Source organism: Megascapheus bottae, chromosome 5 (genome assembly GCF_031878675.1).
Source record: "Megascapheus bottae isolate mThoBot1 chromosome 5, mThoBot2.hap1, whole genome shotgun sequence".
Classification (NCBI taxonomy): domain Eukaryota; kingdom Metazoa; phylum Chordata; class Mammalia; order Rodentia; family Geomyidae; genus Megascapheus; species Megascapheus bottae.
The window spans coordinates 31,500,478-31,526,149 of NC_143513.1; the positions used below are offsets into that span (position 1 = coordinate 31,500,478).

Below are 25,672 nucleotides of genomic sequence, written 5' to 3' on the forward strand. Positions count from 1 at the left end.
TCCCCAAAGCAGTAATATTATGTTAGGCAAATTTCTATGAATAGCCTCAAATTCCACACCCCTCATCTCCGGAATTTGTAAATATGATATCATTTATCTATGATTGAGTTATTGTCTACCTGACCTTACTGTAGAGATACTGAATCTAATGTAATCATCTGATCACTATAGAGTTGCTTTGGAGCCATTTCTGACCTTGAACATGCAGGTATGACTTAATAAACTGAGGGGTGGGGCCAGGAGTTTGGCCTAGTGGTGGAATGCTTGCCTAGTATGCTCCAAGTCCAGGGTTCGATTCCTCGGTACTACATAGACAGAAAAAAGCTGGAAGTGGTGCTGTGGCTCAAGTGGTAGAGCTCTAGCCTTGAGAAAGCCCAAGGACAGTGCTCAGGTCCTGAGTTCAAGCCCCAGGACTGACAAAAAAAAAACTGAGAGGTGCAAAGGACTTTACAGGTGCATGTTGGGCCTCATTCTACAGACGCACAGGGACCGAACTCTCTTGCAACCTGAATCAACCTGAAGTGGATACTTCTCACAGCCTTGGAAAATAACCTACACTTTCAGAAACCATGACTTCAGCTTTGTGCAATTCTATGAATAGTCTCCAGCTAAACTCACTCAGATTTCAGCTGAATAGTAGCTGAGATGATAAATTTCTGTTTTGTTCATGGGAATTTGTGTTGCCTGCAACAGGAAACTAATACAAATATGCAGAGAAGATTAGCTATTCTCTAGTAGGAACAAGAATACTAATTTCATGTCTACCACTGCACGTAATTCACTAAGAGGTATCAGTTCTCAGGATCTTTCTTGAAGAGTTGTAGTGAGTGCTCAGTTACAAAATTAAGTTAAACAGCATCGTATCAATAGCATAAGAGGATGATGACAGTGAATTTAACTAGAGTGTACTTACTGCAGGCACTATGATGTGAACTCACCAACCGTAGGAAGACAACAAGGAAAAGTAGAGGAATAGAACATCACATACCAGTATACCAAGGTGAACTGTTTTAGGACTGCCAGAAGCTTTTGCAACAATTCTGATTTGAGACCACAGAAATCTGAACAAAGCTGATGCTGACTGTGGGAAGGAAGACAGAAGCTTAACAAAAATAGACAAAAATTTAAAAATAATAATAATAAAAACAAACAACTGGCGAATGCAGGTGGAGACAATCGAGGAAATGGAAGGCCCAAAGAGACTCAAAACTTTCACGAATCACTGCAAATACGCTCAGGAAGTTGCTCTGCTGAAGAGCAGGATTAAATGACCACCCGACCGATTAGGGTTTCAGGCAGTTACTGGACCCCAGGTGCCCAGGATTCGGTGCCAGCAGGCTGCTGCGGAGCGACAAGGGGCCAAAGAAACAGAGGGCAAGGAAAGCTCGAGTCCTCCCACGGACCCCAGGACAAGTCAGCTGCTCAAGAGGACCCTGTAGAAAAATCCAAACTAGCACCAACTTGCAAAGGCGCCTCACTCCGCCCAGCGGCCCAACAGTCTGTGGTGCCTCCGAGCCCCCGCGGGCAAGATGACAGAAGACACTGGGCCTCGGCGGGTCACCTGGACGGCCCTTCCCCTCGACTGCTCCCGCCCCCGGTGGAAAGGGAGGGCGCGGGCCGAGCGCCGGCCCCGCCGCCAGCAGATGCTCACCGCCGGCGCCGAGCCCCGCCGCGACGCACTCTAACCCGGCGGGCCCGCCCGATTCGCTCTGGGAAGCAGGGGGCGGGGAGGATGGGGGAACGCGCGCTGCCCGGAAAGCCCGAGGAGGGTCCTACCTACCCCCTTGCGCATCCGGGAACCGGATTGGACGGAGAATCCCGAGGATCCCACCCCGCGTGCGCCGCCGGGGCACGGGATTGGACGGAAGGCCCGGAGGGTCCCGATTGAACCCCGCCTGCGCTCTGGCTACAGCCAGGCTCCGCCCCCCGCCGTGCCCCGCTCCCCCTCCTGGCCTTCCTGGGCCTGCAGGCCTAGGGAAAGCTTGCGGGGCTTCCCCCGCACGGGGGTGGATGGGTTCTGCGGGTCCGCGGCGGCTTGCTGCGTGGTGCTGCGGGATCCGGGGGCCATCCGGGGTGGTGTCGTGGGTGTGGAAGGCCCCCGCTCTGCCCTCGCAGGTGCCCCACCCTCTGGAGTGAACTCCGGAACCCGCGGCTCGCACCCCTTTGCAGGCATCCCGGGCGGGATTCGGTCACCTCTGTGGGGGCCCAGCCACCCCCGACCTCCCCAGTGCCGGCGCCCGGAGCGTCGTCCACGCAAGAATGCACATCGGAAGTGTGGGACGGAAACTTGGTGTCCACCCCGGGTACCGTGACCGCTCGGATCCCTACTTGGCCTCGTTCCCTGCTTCTCTGATGCCAAGGGTGAGACACGGTGCCAGGCCAGCCTCCCCCTCTCCGCAGCCATTCAGGCCACTCCCGGGCCTTGGCTGAACTCTCACCATGCAAACCGATTTGGATTATCATTATTATTAATAATTATTATTTAAATATCGCGACAACATGTGAAACTTCTTTATTAAACCAGGGGAGTTGGGCAACGACTCATCTAGACTCTCTAGATGATGTGGCTAATTGTCAAAGGGTGGTAATCTATTTCCATTTACCTCCAGAAACAAAGATACACTGTTTCGTTTTGACCTTAAATACATTGCTTCTTTTTGTTTTCCTTCGTTTGTGAACATTTGTGTGTGCGTGTGTGTGTGTGTGTGTGTGTGTGTGTGTGGAAGGAAAGACAAAATTTTTACACTGGCTTTGAACTAGTTGTCTATGGAAACATATATTTGATAGGGCAGTTTGCTGATGATGCTGCATATTAAACAGCAGACCCAACTGTTAGAAGAAGAAAAAAATCGACCTACCCAATAATAATAATAATAATAATGAAAAAGTTGAATTTGCAGTGACTATTTCTGACGGTGGGACAACGAAGGTTTTTTTTTGTTTTTTTCATGGTTTATGTGTCATGTTAAAAATCTGCTTCCAATATAGAATTCTTAAATTGAATAATAAAACCCTACTGAAAAACAATGAAGTACTTATTCTTTTTTTTTCTAGTGAATTTTTACATCTCTTAAGTTTATGCAATATTTAATGCCAGTTGATGGCATGGAATTGGGGTCACTTACCTTTTTTCTTTCTTTCTCTCAGCACTAAGGGTCAAAGCCAAAGACTTGAAGTTGTGCCCCGAGCTACGTCCTCAGCCCCACATACCTTTACTGTTCTACTTGATTTCTAAACTGAATTTATCCAAAATTAACAAGTTGAAGGAATTCATAAATAATATACTTTCTTGTTTTTAATGAGAATGGTGATGGGAGAAGTGTGGTAATTCTAGGAAGCACCCAAGATCAAACTAAAATATCTTTAATACCAAGGTTATATTCAATATTAATAATTAAAAATACTTTCTCACTAAGCCTCTAAAATGTATCCGTTACCAACAACGTATAAATACTGTTTAATAGAGACTCTTTTACACTAATGATTGAAATTTCCATACATATTTATATTATGTGAAAGTTTACCTCCAACAAACCTAGAGCAAGTGTTATTTTAATTATGATGTTTTATACCTGAAAGAATTTCTTAACCAAGTCTAATGCCTGCAGTCCTAGTTACTCATGAGAATGTTGTTTGCAATTAACCATGAAGGGGGGGTGGAGAGAAGAGAGGAAAGAAAAAGAAAGAGAGAGGAAAAGAGGGAGAGAGGAAGGAAGAAAGCAAGCAAGCAAGCAAGCAGGCCAGCCACAAATGAAGATGTGGCTCAAAAGGTTGAACACCAACCTGAGTGGAAAAAGCCAAAGGAGAGAATACTGTCCAGCCTTCAGTCCCCACATGCATGTAAACACACACACACACAAGTTCTTACTACTAAACAATAGAACACTTATTTTTATTTTGTTCTTTTAAAAAAAAATATTTTGCCAGACCTACAGCTTGAACTCAGGGCCTGAGGGCTGTCCCTGAGCTTCTTTGTGCTCAAGGCCAGCACTTTACCACTTTCCTGCCTGTGCTGGCTTCCAGTCTATCGTCAGATCTCAGCCTCCTGAGCAACTGGGATTACTGACATGAGGTCCTGGCACCCAGCAACAGTTAAAGATTTAACTGCTTTATTTCTACACCAGGAAGATCACATTTTGATTCACCTATATGTCTGTCCATCTTCAGTGCCACACAGTCTTGATAAATTCAGGTTTCTACTACTTATATTTGTAAACTTAGCCCTATACATTTATTTTTATTTTTTGTCAGGGTAATGTATAGAGGAATTACAATTACATTCGCCAGGTAGTAGGTGCATTACTTCTCACACATTGATACCACTTCTCATGTTTTTGTCCCCATTTCCTTCCTAATCATCTTGTTTTCCCCCCTTCCCTTTCCTATTTCAAATAAACAAATAAACATATATACCAGATAACAAAGTCACATACAGTAACAATATGGGATTAACCAAAAGGCAACAAAAGAGAAATAACATAGTACATTAAGAACAACAATCACATAAGAAAAAACTCTTGTTGTCATATCCTAGAGATCCTTTCATGATCCCACATGGCCTTATGTATCTAGGTTTTGGGCTATTGTAATCCTCTAATAAGAGAGTTCTAGATGTGTACTAATTATTACAAATGAGGGAAACCCTATACATTTTTAATAAATACTTTTGATTATGGATATTTTTGTTATTGATTTTATGGTTATATTTTGGTTCTTGCTTTTCTAAGAATATAACATTCCACAACATAGACACTTAGAATATAATATGTATTTTTCATTTAATATAAAATATCAACATTTCATGTATTTTATTCCTTTGAAAAGTCAATCTAACCAACTTAGTGAGTCAGAAATGACAGTTCTTGCTCTTTTTTTCATATATTTTTATTGTAATTAATAGAAGGGTTACATTATATTTGCCAGCTAGAAGGTACATTAATTCACGTACGTTGATACCCTTTCTCATGTCTTGGTCCCCATTTCCGTCCCCCCCACCCCTACCCCTCATCTTGTTTTCCCCGCTTCCTTATCCAATTTCAAATAACCAAATACAAATATATCCAATATATCAGATAACAAAGTAAGATACTGTAACAATATGAGATAATCAAGGGATAGCAAAAGAGATGAGAGATAACATAGTACATTAAGGACAACAATCACTCATTATATGGCTTTTATTTCTATATCCTAGAGGTCCTTTCATTTAGAGTTATATTATATGGCCTTATGTATCTAGGTTTTGCTCTATTTCTTGCTCTTTTTTTTTTCTTTTTCTTTTTGGCCACGCCTAGGGCTTGAACTCAGGGCCCGAGCACTGTCCCTGAGCTTTTACTCAAGGCTAGTGCTCTACCATTTGAGCTATAGCACCACTTCGGGCTTTTTCTATGTATGTGGTACTGAGAAATCAAACCTGGGTCTTTGCGCACGCTAGGCAAGCACTCTACCACTACGCCAAACTCCCGCCCCTTGTTGCCCTTTTTCTAATCACAAACTTTATCTTCATTTACACAGGAGAAATAAAATATTCACAAATATGAAGTTCAATATGAATATTACTAAGAACATTAGTCTTGTGTGCATAATATGTGTGTCATTAACCTGGGAACTTTTCTAATATGAGTGGCTTTTCAAGAAAATAACTTTTTTTTTTGCCAGTCCTGGGGCTTAACTCAGGTCCTGAGCACTGTCCTTGGGTTTTCTCTAGGCTAATGTTCTACCACTTGAGCCACAGCGCCATTTCCAGCTTTTTCTATGTATGTGGTACCAAGGAATCGAACCTGGTACAAGCTATTCAAGCAAACACTCTACTAGTAGGCCAAACTCTCAATCCCAAGAAACTTTAATTCTCCAAGGGAAATGCAATTTTATTCCATTTAAGTAGCAAATCTGTAACTCATTCCTGTCTACAATGCATAATTAGCCCTGCAGTGAAGTAAGTGGAGCCTAACCAATGGGTTCTTTTTTTTTTGTTATTGTGATTAATAGCAGGGTTACATTATATTCACCAGACAGAAGGTGCATTACTTCACAAACAATAACATCCTTTCTTTTTTTCTTTTTTTTTATTGTAATTAATAAAAGGGTTACATGATATTTGCCACATAGAAGGTACATTAATTCACATATATTGATACCCTTTCACATGTCTTGGAATGACACCCTTTCTTATGACATGTTCTCCATTTCCCTCCCACCCTCCCCTCACTTATCTTGAGTCCCCCCTTCCCTATCCAATTTCAAATAACCAATTAAGCACATATAAAATATATCAGATGATAAGGTGAAATATTGTAACAATATGAGATAACCAAGGGATGGCAAAAGAGATGAGAGATAACATAGTACATTAAGGACAACAGTCACTTATTATAAGGCTTTTGTTTCCTTCTCCTGGAGGTCCCTATACTTAGTGTCAAAATATTTGGCCTAATGTCTCTAGATTTTGTTCTATTGTAAATCTCTGCTAGGAGAGCCCAAGGTATCTGCTGATTATGACAAATGAGGGAGACTATTGGGCCTATGTTCCTTTGAGTCTGGCTTACTTCACTTAATATGATTTTTTCTAAGTCTTTCCATTTCCTTACAAATGGGGCAATGTTGTTCTTTATAACAGCAGCATAGAATTCAACTGTGTATAAATAACACATCTTGTTGATCCACTCATCAACTGAGGGACATCTGGGTTGGTTCCATATCTTTGCTATGGTAAATAGTGCTGCAATGAACATCATTGTGCTGGTGGATTTAGTACACCCTTGTTTCTGGACGGTTGGGTAAATGCCAAGTAGTGGAATTGCTGGGTCATAGGAGAGCTCTATGTTTAGTCTTTTGAGGAATTGCCATACTGCTTTCCATAGTGGTTGAAGGAATTTTCACTCCCACCAACAGTGTAGTAGTGATCCCTCCTGGCCACATCCCCTCCAGCATCTGTTGTTATTAGTTTTCTTGATCCTGGCCATTCTAACTGGAGTGAGGTGGAATCTTAGAGTTGTTTTGATTTGCATTTCATTTATGACCAGAGATGTTGAGCATTTCTTCATGTGTCTATTGGCCATTTTTGTTTCTTCTTCAGAGAAGACTCTCTTTAAGTCTTTGGCCCATTTTTTAATGGGAAGGCAAAGTAATTGATGTTAAAGTACTCTTGGTGACACATGACTGTGCTATTTCATTGTGAAAGAATGCATATGAAAATAGTATCTAGATGGAGAAAATATAGGACTTCCCGAAAAATTTACTAGCTAGTCTATATTAATTATAAAATGTTAGCAGAAGACTTATTAAATGTCTTTCAGCTTTCTCAATAAAAAAAATAAATGTTTAGTCAAGCACCAGTGATGTACACCTATAACCCTATCTACTCAGGAGGCTAGGATCTGACTGAGGATTGCAGTCTGATTGCAATTTATCTCAATTAACCATTCAAAAACCAGAAGTGGCACTGTAGCTCAAGTGGCAGAATGAGCACAAACAGGCTCAGAGACAGTGCCCACCCACACCCTGAGGTCAAGCCCCACAACAACAATAACAAAAAAATCCCCATCCCATAGGCAAGTGAAAGTTTGTGTCCTGTGTCCCACCCATTCATTCAATACAGTTGTTGCCAGTGATGACTCCATAGTCTCTTACACACTTCAAAATAGATGAAGAAACAGCCACAAAAGTGAGTGAAATCATAAGTAAATATAAAACTTAAATGCAGAGGAGGTGTGTTGGTATCCAAGGAGCTGAGGAACACGTTCAGGCAGGACCACTTAACACAGTCCTAGCCATTGAAACAGTCTTACCCATGGCTTCTGCTGAAAATACCTGTTCTACCTGTCCATACATGCCTTTTGAAGAGAGGAACAGATCAAACCAGAACATTTTTGAATAATATTTCCTCAAGAGAGGTTGGTTGTTTGTCTTGGTTAGGCAAGTTTTCACTTCCATGTATGCCTCTTAAATTCAATATGTTCTAGATTTAGACAATATAAAAAAATTAACACACTAGGGGCCAGGAGTTTGGCCTAGTGGTAAAATGCTTGCCTAGCATGCATGAAGACCCAGGTTCAATTCCTCAGTACCACATACATAGAAAAAGCCAGAAGTGGTGCTGTGGCTCAAGTGGTAGAACTTTAAACTTGAGGTAAGCCCAAGGACAGTGCTCAAGCCCTGAGTTCAATCCCTAGGACTGGCAAAAGGATATAGCAAGTGAAATTAAGGAATTGAGACAGGGAGGATTTTCTGGATGTCCCTAGGAAAGCTGAACATGATCACAACCAGCATCACTGGAGGGAAAAGAGCAGGTCAGCAAAGAACATGTGCAGGCAGAAACTGGCTGCAGTGATGTGACTGCTGGCTCTGAAGATGAAGAGAGGCCAAACGTCAAACCATGCATGTGACTGCTAGACTTAAACTTGAAGACACTGGTTAGTGGTAGCTAGAAGACTCACATTAGCAGTGGTTCATGAGAACAGCAACAGGAAATTAATACAAGATCAATATCACAGCTCCATGCCAAAGGTCACGTCATTAGTCGATGATGGGTCATAAGTCACATTCTAGACCTCTCTAACTCCTTATTTTGCACTTAGTCACTGTGTAGCAATATGACCTATATATAAATAAGAAAAGAAATAGACATGAAATTATACTGGCAGGAATTTAGTGTAAGTCTGAAGTGTTTGAGGAAAGCATATGTCAGCAAAGAGTATTTTAATTCTGGTATCAAAACAGTCTTCTATGTATTACCCTTTCCTGTAACTATTTGGCAAGATCAAGATAAGAGAAACCTTGACTGAGAAGAAAACATTCTTTTTGTAAACACTTCTTCTGTCCCATGCCTACCTTCACCATGGCCTACTTGTTTTCAGTTCTTTCATGATTGCACTCATAGGTGATATACATGACATACATAAAGTTCAGAAGTCTTTTCTCACTTTACCGTCTTCATAATGACCTTTGGCATACTTTATTATCATTCAGGCTTTGTGATATGTAACTAGAATGACTGTTGAGCCTAGGGACAGCTACCTTCTATGTAGCTGAAAGTACAAATAAGCTAAAGCATATTTTATTTCATCTTATTGGTTTTATTTTATTTTGTATTATTGGAGTTTGAACTCAAAGGCCCTCTACCATTTAAACACAGCTCTTGCCTCTCTCCCTTTCTGCACTGATTATTTTGAGATAGGGTCTCACTATTTTGCCCAGGACCTTGACTAGATCATCCTGCTCCTCTTTTAGGCTTCTTGCCATAGCTAGAATGACAAGTATATGCCACCAGGTCCACCTTCAGCGTTGCAAGCTCTTGTCCTGGCTGATCTGGAATTGTGATCCTACTGACCTCAGTCTCCTGTGCCAGCAAGGATACTGGCATGAGCCACCATACCAAGCTTCTGAGTAGTTTTTAAAGTAGCTCAACAGAAGGGTAAAAGCCAGATGATGAGAGATAGGACAAATGGTAAATGAGTGTAATTGTGATATTCACAAGACAGTATATTGGAAATGAACTTTACAGTTTGGGAGGAGGTGGGGGGTGAGGAAATAGGAGAAAAACATAGGAAAGGGTAACAATTTTCAAGAAGTTATGTACTCACTACCTTTTGAATGTAATTGTAACCCCTCTATAAATCACCCTGATAATAAAATAATGAGAAAAAATTTAAAAACAAAAACAACAAAAAAAGAAAGACTACATCAGGAGCAAGTTAAGTAAGTCCATCTCCCTAGAAAAAAAATAAATTAGGGGCTGGGAGTTTGGCCTAGTGGTTAAAGTACTTGCCTAGCATGCATGAAGACCCGGGTTCGATTCCTCGGTACCACATACATAGAAAAAAGCCAGAAGTGCTGAGGCTCAAGTGGTAGAGGTCTATCCTTGAGAAAGTCCAAGGACAGTGCTCAGGCCCTGAGCTCAAGCCCAGGACTGGCAAAAAAAAAAAAAAAAGAAAGAAAAAAAATTAATAAAGTCCCCAACAAAGGGCCAGAATTTTACTTAAAAAAGTAAGCTTTTAGTGATCTTAACTAACTTAGAAATTAGAACCTAGATTCTTTCTTACCATAGCAAAAAAAGGAGAAAACAAGTAAATAGTGTTAATGTAAAGTAATATCCATTGGATACAAAGCAACTTACTATGTTCTGGCTGTCTGTATTGAGTAGACCACACTCAGTTATGATCATTGTAAAGTTTAATATTTATTTTCCTTTCTTCCTTGGCTTGAAACATTTCAATAATATAAGTTCTATTATTAGTGTAATTCACATCTTGAGTTGTAAGCTGCTCTAAACTTCTTGATTAGAAAAGACAGCAAAAATTCACTTAAAATACACAAATGACTGGACCATCTATTTCATAAATCTGAAACTTAAAAGGGAAATCAATTCTCATTGTGAGTTCTCAGTGTAAACATTGCCTTTTATGTCACATTGTAAATCATTGACTTCATATTTACTATTTACTCATCCTTTCTCAATTTCAATCCCTTTCTTCCTATCCCCACCCCTACCCTTCAGTTGTGGGCTTGAACTAAGGGTCTGGGTGCTGTCCCTGAGCTTTCCTGTTCAGGGCTAATGCTCTGCCCCTTGAGCCACAGCTCTCCTTCCAGTTTTCTGGTGGTTAATTGGAGATGAGTGTCTCACGGACTGTTCTGCCTTATGTAACCCAGAGGTGGGCATTGTCAGCCACAAGCGGGAGGTTACAGAGAAAGGCAAAACAAGTGTCATTAATTTGATCCGGCTTGTCATCTATTGAGTTCACATTGTCTTCCTCATAAACCACTTGGAAGGCTATCTTTCTTTTTGTTTCATTTTATGTCATATCTGGTTTTCTGCACACAGGAAATGAGCATAGGTCAAATGAACCAAACTGTGGAAAGGATGGTGGTTAAGAATGTGGGAATCACATTTCTCAATATTTTCAGGGGGAAAAGGAGGAAAAGATGAAAGTGAAGAAACAAGGGGGAAATGGGCAATTATCTATTTGTAATCCTTGGATTTGAGTCATGATATAATTATCTGTTTTATATATTGCTAATATTCTGTTGAGGATTTCCCCGTATATGTTCATGAGTACATGTACTAGAATGTGGGTATCTAGGAATGTCCTTGTAAGAACTGGATCTCAAGATTATGTTATCCTCATAAAATGAGATGGATGTTTCTCCAGTGAACCAGAGAAGCCCTCTGGACCTACAGTTACTATTTTATATAGTGCTGCTTTAGCAGATCTTGATGGCAAATTTAAAGATGATTAAACTGTTGTATTTATTAGTATATAACCACTCTCTTCCTCCTTCCTTTTTTTTTATTCCTTTCCTCTTTCCCTCTCCTTCCATCTCCTCCCTCTATTCCTCTCTTTTTCTCTCTCTTTCTGTACCATTTTACTATGTAGCCCAGGTTAACTCAAACTGGCAATACCTCTGCCTCCACCCACTGAGTGCTGAGATTACAGATATGCATCACCAAACTTTTTAAGATTCTTAGTTTGAAAGAACTATAGATTCCTATGAGACTGCAAAAGAGAACAGAATGGTTCCATGTACCTTTCATCTAGTGTCACCCATTGGTTGCATAAAACACACCTGTAGTCAACACCAGGAAACTACCCACAAAATAATATATTATACTCCTTGTCCCTTTGTCAATGTATACTTGAATAACTACAATTGTAAACAACACACAGAGCTAGTCTATTGCCATAAGAATGCCCTTTCACTATACCCTGCCATTCTGCTTCTTTCCTCATCATCCTTAAGCTCTGGCAATCTCTAATCTGCTCTTTATAACATCAAAATATTGAATAATTGGAATCACACATGGTACATTAAGACTGACTTATTTCACTCATCAAGATGCTTTTGAAATCTATCCAAGTTGTAAATTTTGAAAGTGCAATTAAGTAATAGTTTGTTACATAGGTATAGCAGTTTGTTCAGCAGTTTACCTACTGAGATATGTTTTGATTTCTGTTTGGGGACATTACATATAAAATTGCTATAAGCTTGGTGCTAAGGATTAAATAATTGGTCCAATATACTCATACACACATACATACATGCATGCGTATGTGTGTGTCAGATATATGGCCTAGAAATTTTTCTCATTCTATTGGATATGATATTAATCCACCTCCCCGGTTTTTTTTCACTATAACTTTAAAATACATGAATTTGAGTACTTTGTAAAGAAAAGAGCTTGGCACTAGTTGGTAAATTCCTCATTGTTGTGTCATATCCAAGAGCATGGCATCGTGGCAGAGGTGTGTGAGAGAGGAGGAGATGAGTCAAGATCAGGAAACCAGAGCATGGGAAAGGCCAACCTTCCTCCTTTAAAATCTGTTGTTAAAACCTAACCAGAGTCTCGTAAGAACCACTTAATTCCTTCTGTGGGCAGTGGCTCTAATGGCATTCCCACTCTTAAAAGTCCCATCTCATCCTAATGTCATCAAACTCCCATTCTTAAACATTTGGAGTGCACATTCAAACCATAGCTAAACCATGGCACATGTCTTTTGACTATTTATGCACTAACCTTGAGTGTGAAAAGTTCTTAATTTTGAAGTTTTACTTTATCTTTAATTTTGTTGCTTGAGCTTGCAGTGTCAGATCTAACAATGTTTCATTCACTAATGCCAAGTTGGTAAGTTTGTTCTTGTTCTTTTGTGCATTTCTATTCTTATACTTAGGTTATTTGATGCATTTTTTATTTTTATATTTATAAAATAAAGTTTAGTGTTTTGACTTTTGGTTGTTGTTGTTTCTGTAGGGCTTGATCTCTGAGTCTGGGCACTGTTCTTGAACTCCTTTTTTTTTTTTTTTTTTTTTTTTTTGCCAGTCCTGGGCGTGAGCTGAGTCTGAGCACTGTCCTTGGACTTTATTTTGCTCAAGGCTAGCACTCTACCACTTGAGCCTCAGCGACACTTCCAGCTTTATTTCTATGTATGTGGTACTGAGGAATCGAACCCGGGTCTTTGTGCATGCTAGAAAAGCACTCTACCAGTAGGCCAAACTTCCAGCCCCTCCTGAACTCCTTTATCTCAAGGGTAGCACTCTACCACTTTGTGCCACAGTTCCACTTCTGATAGTTAATTGTAGATAAGAGTCTCACAGTCGAAGTGTGGCAGTTCCTCAAAAGACTAAACATAGAGCTCCCCTATGACCCAGCAATTCCACTACTTGGCATTTACCCAATCCCAATTGTCCAGAAACAAGGACATACTAAATCCACTAGCACAATGATGTTCATTGCAGAACTATTTACCATAGCAAAAATATGGGACCAACCCAGATGCCCCTGAGTTGATGAGTGGATCAACAAGATGTGGTATTTATACACAATGGAATTCTATGCTGCTACCAGAAAGAATGACATCACCCCATTTGAAAGGAAATATAAAGACTTGGAAAAAATCATATTAAGTGAAGTAAGCCAGACTCAAAGGAACTTAGGCTCAATGGTTTCCCTCATTTGTCATAATCAGTAGAAGACTTGGACTCTCCTAGCAGAGATTTACAATAGAGCAAAACCTTGATACATAAGGCCATATAGTATGATGCTAAATGAAAGGACCTCCAGGATATAGAAACAAAAGCCATATAATGAGTGATTGTTGTTCTTAATGTGCTATGTTATCTCTCATGTCTTTTGCTGTCCCTTGGTTATCTCATATTGTTACAGTATTTCACCTTGTTATCTGATATATTGTATATTTGTTTATTTGAAATCGGATAGGGAAGGGGGAAAACAAGATGAGGGGCAGGGGTGGGGGGAGGGAAATGGGGACCAAGACATGAGAAAGGGTATCAATGTATGTGAAGTAATGCACCTTCTATCTGGTGAATATAATGTAACCCTCCTATTAATTACAATAAAAATATATGAAAAAAAAGAAAGGGAGGGAGGCAGGTTAAAAAGAGGAAAGACTGTGGAGCCTGTGTTATATGAGTGTGGAGTTCTAAAACATTGTGAACAGCAAGGGAAAAAAAGGAGTCTCACAGTCTTTCCTGCATGGGCTGGCTTTGAACCATGATTCTCAGATGGCAGCCTCCTGAGTAGCTAGGATTACAGGTGTGAGCTACCAGTGCTCTGCCATTTTGACCGCTTTTAACTGTGCAGCAGTACTTATGCTTACAATCATCATCACCATCCAGCTATAGATTTTCATCTTCCTATACAGAAACTGTGCATCCATTGAACATTCGCTCATCAATCTTCCCCCTGCCTCATCTCCTGATAACCACATTCCTTCCCCTGCCTTCTCATCTGAATGTTTGTTTTACTGTTTTTGAGATTTTCCTTGTGGAGCCTTGTGTAAGCTATACACACAGTCTACCAGGGAGCCACAACCTTGACTCCTCCTTCTTCCTCCCTCCCCTCACTTTCATTATTTGCTTCTTTCCTTCCTCCTTTTTCTCTTCTTTTCCCTTCTCTATTCCTCTTCCCCCTCTTCCTCTTTTTCCTTTCTTCCCTCTCTTTCACACACACACACACACACACACACACACACATACACACACACACACACACACACACACAGAGTTGTAAACCAAGACTGACAACATAAAATTAAATTAACAAAAATAAATGTTAATTTTCTTATTAATAATTTCATGTTGTTCTCTACTGTTTCCTGAATCATATATCCATGTTTTCTTTTAGCTTCCTAAGCATATTATACAATTTATTTTATTTTTATTTTAGGGGTACAGTTACATTTGTCAGGCAGTGGGTGCATTACAGTTTTTTTTCCAAACACGTTAGTCCAATGAGTTCAGCTCCCTCAAAGATGGTTTTTATCAATTTCCAGACCCTGAGCCCAAACTTGAGGAGTTCTGAATGCCAGGTCTGGCGGCTTATCCTTTTCACCAAATAAAAGGTGAAGGGCAGAGAAAGGAGTTTTATTACTGGAGGTTCAAAACTGGTTTTTGCTGAGAAATACTGACTCCTTACTTCACAAGTAAAGTGAAGTAAAAGTGGCAGAAAAGCTGGCATCCATGTGTCTGCACTCAGCCATTTGCCTGGCACTTTACAGTCTCTCTGGAATCCAGCCAGGACAGGACTTACCTCTCATCACTAACTTTTTTTTATGGGTCTCAGACTACCCAGGCATAGGTGTGGCTGGTCTGACCGTTATCTCTGGCTGTGGAGGAGATTCAAAGAAGTTGTTTTGGAGTCGTTATCAAGACAAGTACTCCTTACAGGGGGTGGTCTGCTGCCTGAGCATTCCTTCCAAGCAAAAACTTTATTCCTCAGTGACAAGTCCTGCCATCCCCAGATTCCACAGTGATAGATCAATTCAATTGAAGAACCTTTACCTCGATGAGATATTTATTCTGTGTGTACTATGGGTGCATATAGACCCAATTTTGAGTTTATAATCTTATGGAGCTTCCTAATTGTCTTTCACCTTCTGGGTTTTTCTGCCTTTTTGTTTTGGATTTTTATATTCTTTCTTTTATACTATCTTGAAGGCAGTATGTTTTATTCACATAATTTTAGTTGTCATTCTAGAAATTTAAATGTACATTTATTCACTATATCATGTGAAGACCCCTCTGGGAGTCATCTTACTGTAGTCTATTTGTCAAATTCATTTTAGTTCCAACACACACAGTCATATCAGAGCTGTTAAAGTTCAATAGTATCCAAAGTCCAGAGGAAATGTTTTGAAATGAAAAATACATTTTGGTCCTTTTCCTAATCTTTTGCCAAAGAAGAGAAAGGAGCAAGAAAACATGGGTCATTAGCCTTGAAAAGAATAAATATACACTTTGGTATTACCAATATTGTAATTATCTTCAAGTGAACTTGGATAGTGATCCCACTATATGAATTAGTATTTTAGGACAGAATAAATTGACAAACCAAAATCTGCCTGACAAGGAAATGAGGAAAGAAGATACAGAAAAATGAGGAAATAAGACACCTGCTAAGTTAGGATAAGGATAAGACACTATGTATTTGGTACCAGAACCTTATGTGAAACAAAAAGGAGACATATAGATTAGAAATTTCTCTTCAAAGCCTCCAGTTCTCCCTCAATGCCACATGCTCTCTTTCTTTCTTATATTTATTTCCTATTGAAATCCCTATGACCTTATAAACAGTTGGAAAAAGACTGAGCAAGAAGATTGAGTGCTTGAGGCCAGCCTAGCCTACATAGCAAGTGTCGCTGCCCATGGCAACGACACGTCACTTCGGAGTAGTACTGGGAATGATCACAGACTCAAATCACTGCAAGCAGAGGTCGTTTATTTCTCTATCCTTTCTCCTCTGCCTCTCTCCTGTCTCCTCTCTCTTCTCCGTTTTTTCTCCCTTCTTTGTCTTCTCTCCTCTTCGTCTTCTTCTGTCCTCTCTCTGTTCTCTCTCTTCTCTCTCCGCAAACCCCACACTATTTTTATCCTTAAGCAGCCAATCACAGTAAAGGTCATCTGCAAAGCAGCAAACAAACCTGGAAGCAATCCACTCTATTCACCTAGCAATCCACTCTATTCACAAGCATGGAAAAAACAAATCAACGAATGCAAAGAAACTTCCTGGTCAACAAGTACTGACTCATTAGCGAGCTGCCAGGTGCCAACTTATAATCTTACTTCCTCAGGAGGCTGAAAGCAATGGTCTCCAACAAGCAAGACCTTACCTCATTAAAAAACAAACAAACAAAACAAAACAAAACAAAAAGCCAGGAACAGTGGCTCATACCTATAATCCTAGCTACTCAGGAGGCTGAGGTCTGAGGATTGTGGCTGAAACCCATCTGGGGCACTAAAAATGGTTAAGACTCTTATCTCCAATTAACCACTAGAAAACAGGAAGTGGGGCTGTGGCTCCAGGGGTAGGGTGGTACCTTGAGGTGAAGAGCTCAGGGACAGTGCCCAAGCCCATAGTTCAAGCCCCATGACCAACAAAACAACAAAGAACAACAACAACAACAAAAAAGTAAAAAGAGATCAAAATCTTGGTTGCTCATTTATCTTCCTTTGGGAAGGTAAGGAAGGCATAGAAATAAAGGGATAACAGGTGAACAATGCAGGGATAACAGGTGCAGTGGTGGTACTCACTAGATGCCATGTGGAAAATGAACTACACAACTTGTGGGTGGGAACAGGAGGGAAAAACTAGAACTCTGTTATACAGAACTCAAACAGCAAGATATGAGAAACTACATTGTAAAAGGTTGAATCTTGAAGTATGCCAGTAGACTCTTGCCACCCCCACCCCCCAGGCCAAAAAATTGCAATTTCAAATGCAGTTATTTCAAAGCATATACAGGCAAAATCACATGACTGGTATAATGAACTAAGCCTAACAAAAATATGTTATACATACATCTAGGGGAAATACTCAGGAGGAATCAAGGGCCAGTTATTTTTTTTTTTTTTTGGTGGGGGGGATCAATTAAAGGCAAGTGTTTTCTGAAGCAAGTCTTTCCTGGAGCTGACTGACTCAGACCCAACCCATGACACATCTTCAATGCAAAGAAGTACCTATATCACCTCTAGAGGTCTCAGAGTCATAGATTGTTCAGCCTGTTTCAGTAGAACAAGCTTTGTTAGGCCTCCTAGCTCGTGACATCTTCCTGGATGTGGTTTTTGACCTTACAAGTTTTGTAACAACCACATATGAGGCTGCAGGCTATTTAGGATGCTTGTCTGCCTGCAGTCACCTGTTTTCTCATAAAGAATCCCTATTTGACCTTTCAAAATGTGGCTTCTCTGTATCTGGCTGATCAAGTCCTTTTATAACAACATCATCTTTTCCCCCATTTTGTTGATGCTAGAATTCGAACTCAAGACCTTATCCTTTTCAGGCCAACTCTCTGCCACTTGAACTATGTTTCCAGCCCTGGTTTTAGTAGAATCCTGACTCTACTTTCCTGAATCATTCATTATTCTATGAACTTCCTTCAAGAATTCTCTTCTCTGAGCTCAGAAATTCCTTACCTCAACCTGAAGGGGTCTTTCTTGACTTCAGGAACTCACTAAGACACAACTTCGAAATATTCTTTTAAGATTTTGTTTTGTTTTAGGATGCTGGAGTTTGAGGTTAGGATCGAGTTTTCTAGACAAGAATTCTACCATTTAAGTCATACTCCTGGCTCTTAGGGTGTGTGTGTGTGTGTGTGTGTGTGTGTGTGTGTGTGTGTGTGTGTGTGTGTGTTTCTTTTGTTTTGTTTCATTTTGTTTTTGACTCTTAGAGCCTTACTGACTCTATGTATCCCAGACTAGTCTAGAATTCACTATATGACTTAGTTGGATCTTGGATCTTGAACTCACAATCATTTTGGCCTCTTGAGTGCTAGGATTACAGGTACATGCTGCCACAACTTGGCTCCTTTGTGATGTTAAAGTCAAGTGGTAATTTTTTATTATGTTGTATTTGTACATGTTAATTTTATATGTTGACATGACTTGTGACATGGTGCTCAGATTAAATGTCACTTTGAGTTATCTGAGGATATTTCCAGATACGATTATCATTTTAGCCAGTATACTCAGTAAAGTAGACAGACAGAATCCAATTCATTAGTGGCCCAACAGAAGCACAGAAAATTGCCTGAATAGACTGGGTAGGGAAGGAGGAACTTTCACCTTCCTGCCTGTTGGACTGAGCTGAACATTGGCCTTCTGCTCTGGGATTGCAATTTATGTTATTAACTCCTCTGAAAACTCTGAGGTCCTTTGGCTTTAAAGCTCAGACTACAATAACATCACTAGCTTCTTTGTGCCTCTAGCCTACAGATAGCAGATCCTGTGACTTTTAAGCTCCATTCTCATGTGAGCCAATTGCTTATAGTATCTTTCTCTCCCTATCTCTATGTGTGAACACACATTCTTCTTTATCTTTAACCTCTATCCTTCTATCCTTTTCTGTTTTGTCAGTTAATTGCCTCATATGAACTCATAAATGACTTTTATCCTCTAAACAGTGGGACACAGATCAAAAACTTTGTGGATTCTGCCTTATCCCTTAGATGAGAGAGGAGGGGAAAAAGGGGAAGTCTAGAAAGAGTATTTTGGAGATGGCAACACTCTGGCCTCAAAGCACAAGAAGGAGGAGGAAAAGGAAACACAGAAATAATAGCTGTCAAGTTGAATGAGTGCCAAAGCAGGTAAGGAGGACCAGTGTGAACCCCAAATGCTAGTTATCTAGAGACTCCTGAAGAAGAACCAGTCTTTCCTTTTTCCTTCCTAGGGGAATGATTTGATCATACTTGGCTTTGGGGAAGGTATGTCTGTAAGTGGTGAAGAGAGTTGGATAGATGGTCGCTGAGAGTAAGGAGGAGCAAAGGGGCACAGAACAAGTGAATGGACTTGGATCTTATCCATGGCAGTGAACAGGGAGGAAGAGATGTTTCTGAAAGACATTTCAGATGTTGAGTGACAGGATTTTGTGAGGGCTTCAGTGTGAAAAGTAGGGAGAAGAGTCAAGAGTCCACACAAAAGTGGAAAATCCGAAGTAGAGTATGAAGATGAGAGAGGAAGAATGCAGGAGACAGCAGGGCTGTAGCAGATGAAAAGAAACCAGAGGTATGGTGTGTATAAGTGTCACACTATGCAGAGAGGTACCATAAGAGGACTAGCTGGGGGAAGGGATATAGAAGCCCATTAACCTCAGTAAGAATAATGATGCCTGGCAGGCCACTGACCTCCAGGCTTCTCAATAGCAGGAAGGTTAATACATAAAGAACAGCTTCCTTCATCCCTGGCCATTAAGGAAATGCAAATCAAAATATCTAAGATTGCATCTCACCCCAGTAAGATTGGTCAACATTGTGAACTCAAACAGCAACAAATGTTGGTGGAGCTAGGGGGGGAAAAGGAACCCCTACTGCACTGTTGGTGAGAATGTGAACTAATATAACCATTCTGGATAGCAGTCCGGAGTTTCCTGAAAAAACTTGACATAGACCTTCCCTATGACTCATGCCTTGCACCTTCCCTGTGACCTTTGTCACTCCTGGACATCTCTGCTGACCACCTGAGCCAGGATACCATAAAGACACCTGCATACCCATGTCCATCGCTGCACTAGTCACAACTGTCAAGTTACAGAAAAAGCCCAGATGCCCCCAAACAGATGAGTGAATCCAAAAAATGTAGTACCTATCCATAATGGAATTTTATGCAGCAATTAGAAAGTACAGTGCTGTGTCTTTTGCAAGGAAATGTATGAGCCTAGAACAAATCATGTTAAGTGAGGTAAGCCAAGCTCAGAGAGACAAGTGACTTGTTTTTTTTTCTCATACATGGAAGTTAGATTTAAAATATACTGGGATATGGTAAATTATACAGGTCCATAAGCATTCACACACAGTGAGACCAAAAGAAGATATTCTTGGGAAGAAAAAAAAGGCAGAATGCCTGTGTGCCTCTTTATATAAAATGAAATATATACATATATTGCAATGAACTCCATGAAACCAAGAAATCCTCAGTTTCCAAATTTTTATATAATTGTATTTTTATTATCCTTAAATAGTTTATAAAGGTTTATCATTCAACAAATCAGTCTATATTACAATGCATTTTGATCGATTCATCATTTTCCACTATCCCTTCCAATCCAACTCCCCCATTATTTTTTTTAATTTCATAGGCTATGAATTGAATATTGTGACTGTATTCTTCCTCTCTAACTTTTTGTCCTGTCCCCCATATACCTTTTGAGTACCTAAGAAATTACACAGTTTGAATTTTCTACTGTAATATCATACTTGGGTCAATACTTTTGTATACCCTTGCCTACAATTCTGTATGTGTTACTTGTACATTTGTAGATTATTATCTAGCCCCAGTGAACAATCTTGATCTTCACTAAGTGTGCTAAGATTCAAAAGCAAGGAGTATATTTGCAGATGGCTTTCCCAGCTCTTCATGTCCATGATTGTTTTCCTTGTCTCTGGACCTTCTTCCTAGGGACACTCACTAGAACAGAATGTATATTTGTATCACTGGACTCCTTCAAAGCCCTAGGGCAGCCCCCACCCAATGTAGGAATAATTCCTCCACTAATAACGAGGCATCATAGGATCCACTCTCAACAGTTCCATTTGCAGTAAGTTCTTGGGCCAGTTAGTCCTTTGAACTTTTGGTGATTGCATAAAATGTTGAAGGTCTGCTTAGTTTCATATGGTAAACCAGAACATCTGAGATTTTTTTTTAAAATACAAAAGAAAATAAGGCAATATTTGGTCAAAATATGTAGCTAAAGTCCAAAGAAATAAGAAAAATCTTTTGGAGAACAAAAAAAAGAAAAAAGAAAAGAAAGTAAGAGAGTACAGTAAGAATTTTTATTAGGTGACAAAACCAAAGTTGCTGTAGGGACATATGAAGACATTTGAAGCTTTGTGTCTTCAAAAAGTAGAAGTTCTAAAGACATTTATTACAGCTCTACAGGGTAAGTTAGATATCCAAAGGGCTACCTGTACTTTTCAGGAAATGGTACAGTAAAAAGCAGAACCAAACTATGCCACTACACAAAGGCAGAGCCAAGACATTGTGTAAAAACCAGAGGCAGCCTGCTCTAAGACTCTAAGAATCTGTAACAACAAGGCAACCTGTACTCATTAACTTATTCATCCATCCTTCACATAATTATTGAATACCCACTATGCACTAGGCTGAATTCTAGACATGGGTATAAATGTTAATGAACACAAGACCTATCATTGCTTTGAAAGAGCCTGGCTATTCTCAAATTCTTTAATGCATATACATCATGCTTATTTTGAAATAAAAGGGGTATGCCAAATGATTAAAGTCTTCCCCATGCTTAAAACTCAGATTGACTCTAAGAAGGCAAGGGAACAGGTGACATTGTCCAAAAAGAAATGTACTCTCTGTGTAACTGTACTCTTATGTAACTGGAATCCCTTTGTATATCACCTTTATAATAATAAAAGATTAAAAACAACTCAGCAAAAAAAAGCAAGGAATAACCATATTCATTTTATTTCTTCCATGTCATGAATGCCAATTAAATGTGAGTAAAACAGACAAGATTTACTATACAAGATTTACTATTTTGTCTTAAACAAATATCCCAGATTGTGAGGCCAATCATATTTTGTTTAAAAATAGTTACATAACATTGATGAAAAAAATCAGTTTCCGAAATGGGGACCACGACATGTGAAAGGGTATCAATGTGTGGGAAATAAGGCACCATTTATCTGGCAAATACCATGTAACCCTTCTATTAATTACAATAAAAATATATTTAAAAAATCAGTTTCCAAATTTTGTTGATGGTTCTGTTTTCCTTTTCTCCTGTATAGCTTATCCATGTATCTGTCTTTCAGAGGATGGGAGAAGGGCTTAGAACTCAAAGGAAAAGGGTGGAAAAGTGCAGCAGTGGAGCTCACTGGACAGTGTTGAAAGTAAACTAGACAACCCGTGGGTGGAGATGGGAGGGAGAGACTGGGAGAGAACAAGGGAACAGATGGCACTGTAGGAAAGGAAATGTGCTCATTACCTGACTCATGTCCTTGTAATCCCTCTGTACATCACCTTTATAATAACTTAACAGAAAACATTTCTAAAAAGAGTCGCTTCCATATGTGAATACTTGATGGCATTTCATATGAATACAAAGAGAAGCTGCCTTGTCCCTCCATGGCTGATTCTGTTACAAATATCATTTCCCCAAATCCTCTGAACAGTGCTGGGTGAAAGATGATTAAACTCATGGTACAAGTTCAGCCAAGGAAGTAACTTGCCTAAATTCCTTTCTCCTGTGGTCTTGTCCCATTTCTCTTCTCTTACCCTCCACACAGGGCTTTGTCTGCTGTGTCCAACTGCCAGCATATGAAACCCACCCAGAGGCAGTGACTGACCATCCACTGCTATCTCAGCCTCAACAGAGAGTAAAAGAAGGTCAGGAATTTCAATGAGCCCCACTCTGCCAGCCCTAGCAAGTCCCATATCTAATCAGGTTGCCTGAGAAGAAAAACACTCACCTGCTTCCTCATATCATTCTCTTCCTTTTCTAATTAATTGTATGTGATGTCGTCAGAAAAATATGTCTTCTCTGAAACTGTCTACTAATTTCTCATGTGTTTATACCCTTGATATAAGCCCTGTGCCTCTCCTGGAGGTGAATGAATCAATAAGGTCTTATTATTTTAACTTCTTCTTCATGAGCCAAACAAATATGCTCTACTTCTGGGTAAATTCTTCAGCTGTCATAACTCTGTGGCTATTAAAGAAAGCTCAGTGTTAAATTTGTGTTCTGTCATGCCAAAGACTTCAAAACCGGAGCTAACTTAACTCCAGGACAAATTGGCAATGAATAACATAATTATGTTCTGCCACTTGTTTAAGAGGCTGAACTCCATGATAAGAGGAGAGTCAAGTAAATGGAGCAGAATTAACTGAATCTGACCCATAGGGCCAAAAAAAAAAAAAGAGCCTGAAACATTTCTCCTCTAGAACCTTGGTAAAAGATAGCACAAGTAATAAAAACTAATGTTCAAAGATAGTTGCTGATATTAACACAAAACTTTCTCCAGTTTATAATATTGTCTTTGGGGTGTTTTCAATGGTTTGGGAATAACATCTCTTGGCTTGTTTTGTTTCTTTTACTACTTGATTTTTTCTTTTTAAAGCCACAAACAACCCATTTCAGAAAATGCTGCTCTATGGGCCGGGAGTTTGGCCTAGTGGTTAAAGTGCTTGCCTAGCATGCATGAAGACCTGGGTTCGATTCCTCGCTACCACATACACAGAAAAAAAGCTGGAAGTGGTGCTGAGGCTCAAGTGGTAGAGCTCTAGCCTTGAGAAAGTCCAAGGACAGTGCTCAGGCCCTGAGCTCAAGCCCAGGACTGGCAAAAAAAAAAAGAAAGAAAATGCTGCTCTAACCTTTGGTTTTCCAAGTGTGGCCTCATTATGTGTAGCAGAGCTGGCCGTAGTTCCCCAATTGGAAGCACATGTCCTCAGGTGACATCTCAGACAAACCAGGCCAGAATCACCTTTTAAGCCGGATCTTCTGGTGATTGCTGTGCAGTCATTGAAAATAGTCAGTGGTGAAAGCAGCTGAGGGAGGGGTAGAGGGGAGTGGCAGGTGTAGGTGAAAGGCTAAAGTGATAGCCAGCTTCATCCAGACCTAGCTGAAATACACCTGCATGTGGGAGTGGGTTCAGATAGGATGTGACAGCAGGTGGACTTCCTGATTTGGGGCAGGACACATGACCTGGCTTCTACTGCCAAGCTGATGACTCATATCTGGGGTTAACAAAGCTTCTCCCCACTCCCTCTCTTCTTCTCTCCCTCCCTCCCTCCCTCCCTCCGCCCCCCCCCTCTCTTTCCCTTAACTGAGTGCAATGTACCTGGGTAGGTGTTTAGTGAAACTGTGAAGCTAGTTCTTGTACACTTAAGGGCCCCTATGCTCTCATACCCTGTGATTCTCAGAGTTCAGGAGGTTTTTCGTGATTAAGTTCCTGCCCTATGTTGAATCACAGGCAGTAATTGAATAGTAATCAACTGTCTGCTGACTGACCCATTCTGCTTCATGTGTTGTAGAATTTCCTAAATGCCTCTGGCCTACTAACAAAACCTTTCATTTTCCAGTGCTGCTACAGATTTCATTTGAGTTTCTATGTACATATGGATCTAGAGGTAATTGAAGGTGTGTCCTCAAAAGGACACTTGGCCTCTGGCCCCTCTGGCCCTCATTTTGCTTCCTTAGTGCTACAATGTAAACAGCTTCCCTGGCACTGCTAAACACACCCGCCACAAATCTACCAGTGTCCACTCCCTCCCCAGAGGCCCAGAGCACTGCCCAACCACCATGGATTGAATCTTCTGAAACTTTGACCCCAAACAAATATTTCCACTCTTAAGTTGGCTATCCCAGCTATTAGTTATAGTCAAAGACAGCAGAATAACACATTCACCATCATTAAACCCAAGCTGGACCCAAGGTAGAGTGTCTCTACCTTGCCCTGCCAGCCAAAGGTTATTTTAAAAATTTAGATCCAAGTCCATCCCAGGCCCATTTCTCCTTATTATAAGGTAGATCAAGAGCTGGATCCTCACCTCTCCCTCCACCCAAGTGGTTCACATAGCAAGGTTCCTGTAACTTATTATTATTACAAGTATTGTTTCTCATGGGCTTGTAATTTGGTTGTGCTTTTCTGGATACCCTTATTTTCCAGATTGAGTTTTGTGGGGTTTTATTTTTGTTGTTGTTTTTCTTGAACAGAGATATTTGATCTTAGTGCTTTGTAGCAGTTTACTTCTTACCTGTTCTGAATTTTTGAGGCAGTATAATGTAATCAATAAAAGATGGCTCATGTAATCAAGTATATTAGAGACATTAAGGGTTAGGATAAATTTCAACGTGGGGGTAAACCTTATTACTTGTTAATTATAACTTTCCATATTATAAATTTAAAGATAATCAAGTCCTTCCTTCCCCAAAACAATCTGTTTCTCTGCTTTGATATAACACCTTTTCGAAAGGAAGTTTCATCAATATCTCAGAACAAATCACTTCCTAGTCCTCAAGATGACTGGGTCAGAGCACAGCTAAAGTTCTATTTCCTATTACTTCTCTTAAAACAATAATCTTCTGTAAATGAGACAGTTCTCAAAGTTGAACATATAGTGAGGGAAGGAGCTTTGTCAGATTGGCCTGAAGTGGATCTTGACACTCAGCCCTCCGATCTGTATGAAGGAGTCAGTACAGGTG

The 25,672-nt window shown here is 40.2% G+C and overlaps 1 protein-coding gene across 3 annotated transcripts in view; it reads right to left on the bottom strand.

Moving 5' to 3' along the window:
• The window catches only part of Crot (carnitine O-octanoyltransferase), a 30,969-nt gene extending 29,232 nt beyond the window's left edge, over positions 1–1,737 (bottom strand). The window contains exons 1-2 of one of the 3 annotated variants that reach the window (XM_090332872.1): positions 1,652–1,737; positions 989–1,081 (exon numbers count right to left, since the gene is read on the bottom strand). The gene's annotated coding sequence lies outside the window, so the exon portion shown is untranslated. Of the gene's footprint in view, positions 1–913; positions 1,082–1,461; positions 1,536–1,651 lie in introns of those variants that run through there. The other 2 variants (XM_090332875.1, XM_090332873.1) reach the window with 2 other exon arrangements.
• Positions 1,738–25,672: the final 23,935 nt, after the last annotated feature.